Source organism: Marmota marmota, unplaced genomic scaffold, assembly GCF_001458135.2.
Source record: "Marmota marmota marmota unplaced genomic scaffold, marMar, whole genome shotgun sequence".
NCBI classification, from domain to species: domain Eukaryota; kingdom Metazoa; phylum Chordata; class Mammalia; order Rodentia; family Sciuridae; genus Marmota; species Marmota marmota.
In genome coordinates this window covers 6,122,975-6,128,974 of record NW_026000168.1, presented here as the reverse complement: position 1 = coordinate 6,128,974, position 6,000 = coordinate 6,122,975, and the positions used below count along the sequence as shown (strand labels likewise).

General features: G+C 42.8%; 1 protein-coding gene across 6 annotated transcripts in view; it reads right to left on the bottom strand.

Moving 5' to 3' along the window:
* The window catches only part of Chl1 (cell adhesion molecule L1 like), a 200,282-nt gene that overhangs the window by 170,201 nt on the left and 24,081 nt on the right, over positions 1-6,000 (bottom strand). The window contains exon 1 of one of the 6 annotated variants that reach the window (XM_048787022.1): positions 1,735-2,037. The exons of the other annotated variants lie outside the window; for them this stretch is intronic. The gene's annotated coding sequence lies outside the window, so the exon portion shown is untranslated. Of the gene's footprint in view, positions 1-1,734; positions 2,038-6,000 lie in introns of those variants that run through there. 6 annotated transcript variants of the gene reach the window in all.

The following is a 6,000-nucleotide window of genomic DNA, read 5'->3' as shown; positions in this document are numbered from 1 at the left end:
GGGTGGGTAGGTAAGTAGATGGGTGAGTGGGTAAGTGAATGAATGGATGGGTGGATAGGTGACTGGATGGATGGATAGATGGGTAGTTGGATGGGTAGGTGGATGAATAAGTAGTTTGATGAGTGGATGAGTGCGTGGTAGGAGGATGGGTAGGTGGGTAAGTTGATGAATGGATTGGTGGGTGGGTGAATGAATAGGTGGATGGATGGATAAGTAGTTTGATGGATGGATGGGTGGGTGGGTAGGTAGTTTGATGAGTGTGTGTGTGCGCGCAATTCTGCAACTTGATATAGCCATATCCATTGTGTGTGTTGTGTGTGTGTGTATGGATGAACTGATGGATGGATGGATGGATGGATAAGTGGATGAATGGATGGGTGGGTGAGTAAGTGGATATGTGTGTAGGTAGAAGAATAGATAGGTGGGTAAGTCAATGAATGGATGAGTGGATGGGTGAGTGGATCAATGGGTAGGTAGTTGGATGGATGGTGGTGGTGGTGGATGGATGGATAGTTGGATGGGTGAATGAGTGGGTGGATGGATGGATGGATGGGAGGGAGGGATAGGTGGATGGATAGTTGGATAATGGATGGGTGAATGGATGGATGGATGGATGGATGGGTGGGTAGGTGATAGCATGGATAAATGTTTAGATTCTTGGATGAATGAATGGGTGGATGAATGCATAGATGGATAAGTGGATGGATGGATGGGTGGGTAGGTAAGTGGATGGGTGGGTGGGTAGAAGAATGGGTAAGTGGGTAAGTGGATGAATGGATAAGTGGATGGCTGGATGGGTGGGTAGTTAGATGGGTGGATGGGTGGGTGAATGAACGAATGGGTGAGTGGATAGTTGAATGGATAGGTGGATAGATGGATGGATAGATGGGTAGGTAGATGCATAGCCAGATGACCAGTAGAAGGACAGATCAATGTGGGCATTGGCACACAAGAGCACAAGAGAGAAACACAGGCATGCGCTCAGGCTTCTTACATTCTCCTCTGAGGAGGCAGTGGGTGGTCTGTTCCCTTTGGCTCCAGTGCAGAAATGCATACACAGCAGAGTGGAGACGCGATAATAAAATCACTAATGAGACACAAAAGAACTAGAGCAGGGAGCTCAAGGATCAGAAAGATGCTTAAACACAGGGAGAGGTGACCAGAGGAAAATCCAAGAGAAGGAAAAAATGTAGATACACCAAGAGGAACAAGGTGCCAGACAGTAGCTAGGAAGCTACTTAGCCATGAAGACAGCTTTGCCTCCATGATGCGTCCACCTTAACCAAGCAGCCACTGTCTCCTGTGGCATGGCCCCAGAATTCACTCTATGTCCCATCGGTCACCTTTGATTTCTGCTCTGTGTCTTTCGTAAGCACCTCCCACACACATATCACCCACCATCCTTAAAAAACAAGATGAACCTTTGAGTCCCCATTTTCATGCAGCAGTAAAGGAGGATGTTCGAGAAAAGACAGGGACTTTCGCTCATGTGTTTATCTGTTTGCATGTTTACTTCCCCCTTGAGCTCCGAGCACAATGCCCTGCCATTCCAGGCTGGAGATTGGTACTGGCATTTCAGAACATTATTAAAGCGTGCCCGGAGGGGTAGCGCTCTTCTGAACTCCAACTTCAGGTCTGTCTTCAAGGGAACAATTTATTGCCTGTCTCCTGGATTTCTTCTCATATAGCGTCTGCACAAAAGCAGTTAGGCAGAAAACATGAAGAATGGCTTACCACGCTCCTCTTGGCTTTGTTCCAGTAGATGGACATTCAAAGCTGGCGATGTATCATAAAGTAAGATGGGCAAGGGGTGGAGACAGAGAGGGTCCCATCCGTGCACCTTTCAAATCCTGGTAACGACAGCTACGCCTGCTACTTTCTAACATGACATAAACATTAATTTTACCTGCGAGGACTCCTGGTGAAACTATTTACTGGAAATAATAGGCACAAATTAACCTGCCATGCATTTCAGCCCTTGCCAAAAATTTTCCCTGTTTTCAACATGAAAATATTTTGACAGAGACGGAGGCACCCGTCTTACTCTGTTTTCAAAGCTCTCCTCTATGAAGTCTGCTCAGAAAAGAACCTCTCTACTGAGTCATCTGCTAAGCAGTGGAGAGAGAGGGCACATTTTTGATTTTTTGATTTTCACTAAGTTGTTCAGAGTCTCACTAATTTGCTGAGGCTAGCCTTGAACTTGCGATCCTCTAGCCTCACACTTGCGATCCTCTTACTCTGAGCCTCCTGAGTTCCTGGGACTACAGGTATGTGCCACCATGCCCATCTTATATTTCTACTTGAAAAAAAAAAAAGCCACTAAACTCTAATCCCTTCTCCTTACCTATCTTTGTCTCGATTTTTACAGGGAAGCATCACCATTGCAAGTTCTGAGCAGTAGAAGGACAATCCGTACAACTTCCAACACAATGTTTATTATTCATCTTTATAGCATGGATCAGCCTCAATAGACTGTGCACTCTCAGGGTAGGGATCATCCAAGTTGCTCCCACGGTTTCTGAACTTAATGGAAAACTGGCCACAATTTTATGTTCCACGAAGGAAAGATTTATAAACATCACCCCATACACCCACATCTTACACAGTCCTTTGGGTTCTTTTAAATGCTGTTTCTCACTCTTCTCTCCCACCCAACTCTGCAACTTAATGTAGCCAAATCCATTTGGGTAACTCACATGGATGTGACATTACCAGTAAGTGTAGCAAGAACATACTTTACCCAGTGCTTTTTGTCCTTCCCTGTTCTAACTGCTTTTAAAATAATAATAACTCACTTAATAATTGCAAGCATCACCTGATGTAGGTCCTAATCTTTATGGCTTTAACAATAATAATAGTTACTGTGCAAAACTGAGTACATTCTGAATAGTAATCTCAAGAGAGGGAACAGCACCCACACAAAGTTATTTTAGCCCCTCTGTGTCAACACTTAGAGCACATTTACCTTCCAATATTAACTCCGTAATGCAGATCTGCTCTCCTAGAACATTTCAGAGTGTCGCTGACTGCAAAAGTGAAGAGCCATAAAAACCTTCACCAAAATGTTGCTTCATGGCAAGGATATTTAAAATTTAAAGATAAGCTTGGTGAGCCAGGCAGTGGACTGACATGGCGACTTTTACAATGTCCATGTCTGAGCCTTGGAACATGGGAATAGTTTACCCTAATGTCAGGTGGGACTTTGCAGATGAGAGGAAGCAATTGAAGATGTTAGGTGGGATAGGACCCTGGTTCCTATGGGCAGGACCATGTGATCCTAGGGTCCTTGCAGGAGGAAGGCAGGAGGGTAAGCATCCCAGAAGGTGCTACAAGCACAGAGCAGAGACAGAACAAGAAACGGGGAGTTGCTTCATGGATGCTCTTGAAAAGGAATGAAAAGGAAAAAAATCAAGGATGGCAGGTGGTCCCTGGAACCGAGAGGCAGATTCTCCTAGCCTGGGTATAGGAACACAGCCCTGCTGACACCTGACTTTGGGATTTCCACCCTCCAGAACTATAAGAGAATACATTTGTTCTTAAGCCACTAATTTTGTGAAAACTGTTGACTGCGGCAATAGCAAACACACAGAGATTGTATAACAGGACTGTGGAGACAAAAACTTACAATTTAATTTTAAGAGCTACTTTCTGTACTTTTTTGAGGCGGTGGGGTGGGTACTGGGAAATGAACCCAGGGATGCTTTACCATGAAACCACACACCCATCCCTATTTATTTATTTATTTATTTATTTATTTATTTATTAATATTGAGACAGGGTCTCACTAAATTGCTGGGGGCCTCTCTAAAATTGCTGAGGCCTGGCCTCCAACTTGCAATCCTCCTGCCTCAGCCGCCCCCCCACCACGTTGCTGGGATGACAGGCACTGTTGGCACAAGTGGCGTGTATTCCTTTTGAGTTCATAAAAATATACGCTGCTTTTCTTATAATTGCTTTGCAAGAAGATGAAGTGATACTGTATTTATAAGTTAAATTTATGCTGCTTCTTATAGAAACCTGAGTCTTAAGATGAGATTTATGTTGTGCATGCAGTCGTATTCTGACTAAGTGTATAAAATGTTTTCATAAATTAGGTCAATAAGTATTAAGGAACCATGGATTAATATCTTGCACAGGTTAGGTATAGCATCAATATTCTTATTAGCTTAATATTAAATAAATAGTTTAAATTCCTCTGCCATGTTGGGCTCATGAATATTCCCAGGGTTAAGAGTGCTATGAACTGCCAGGAACACTGGCAGGCTGACCTGAGGCACCAGGTGCTACGAACGTGTAAATCCTTGTGTAAATGTGAAGGGCAGGAAGGCTATTCTTGAGGAATCCCTCTACTCCTATGGGGAAAAATTTAAATTGATTTGAGTTTTATCTACGCTTTGACAACAGCCATGATATTAAACATGGGAAGTATGAAGTTCTCTTATATCTCAGCAAGTGGGTCTTGACGGACATGTAGGGTGGGTTACCCAGAAACACTCATCGCACCTGGTGACCTGGAGCTGAAACAAAAAGCATCCATCAATCTTCTGTGATACCACTTCCACTAGTAGGAGCTTAAAAGAACCTAATTAGCATAATCACGAATTTGCAGTGATTTTCGGGTGCTATTCTTTCATACAGAAAAGTGAATGTAGCTGGGTGCTGTGACACATGCCTGTAATCCCAGTGGCTCAGGAGGCTGAGGCAGGAAGAGCATAAGTTTGAGGCCAGCCTCAGCAACTTAGCAAGACCCTGTCTCAAAATAGAAAAGTAAAAATGGCTGGGGGGTGTGGTTCAGTGGTTAAACACCCCTGGGTGCAATCTGTGATACAAAAACCAAAAAAAGTAAGAATAAAAGAAACATAAATGAGCCCGGATAATTTAAAAATACCAATGCAAGTGCCATCTAGAATTAGTAAATATTAACATTTTTCCATATTTGTCTCTGAGATCACCTTGTAACTTAACAAAACACAAGGAATTAAGTTAAAGCCCCTTAAAATTCCTCTATAAATTCTGCTTTCCCTCTACTTCCTAAGAGGACCAATGCAATTCACTTTGTTTGTACTTAACACATATTATTATTCTTTAACAAAGGCAATATAAAGCCATATGAGCTTTTTTTAGTCACATAGTAGACATCACACACAAGGTATCGATCTGAGACCTGCTTTTTCCACATAAACCGCTGTTTCTGGAACCGATATTTAGATGTAATTCATTCGATGGTTCTACAGAAGGCAACCTGTATATTTCATATATTCACATATATTTTAAGTTACAGGCTGATATGCATTTTATAGATTTCAAACCATCCATCCCTTTTTTTTTACAACATTCAGATTTTTTTTATTTTATTTTGCATTTGGAAACAGTTGCATGAGAGAAGCCCAATTTGTGTCTCTCTCCTTAAGCACATATTTGAGCGGCGCTCGAGTGTCATCAAGCAATGGCTGGAGAATCAAAGGGTACAAACATCTACCACTTTAGTGGCTGCTCTGAAACTCCTCTTCCCAGAGGGTAAGTGGCATCTGTCACTCACACCAGCAGAGCATGCTTGATCCCGCTTCTGACACCTTCACAACACTGTACTACATGCTTCTTTGTGGCAGTCGAATAAATGATAAAAGGTTTCTTATTATGTTTTTTTCTCTCTTTTTTTTTTTTTTGGTACTAGGAATTGAACTCAAGGGCACTTGACCACTGAGCCACATCCCCAGCCCTATTTTGTATTTTATTTAGAGACAGGGTCTCACTGAGTTGCTCAGCACCTCACCTTTGCTGACGCTGGCTTTGAACTCATGATCCTCCTGCCTCAGCCTCCCAAGCTGCTGGGATTACAGGCAAGTGCCATCATGCCTGGGTCTTATTATGCTTTTTGAAATCAGACTATGGGGACATAACTTCTATGCCTCACACTCAATTTTAAAAGGGACCACTGAATGCTTATGTCTCATCTCACCCACCGATCCTTGAAACCAATGATTTTCTTTCTGTTCCTTC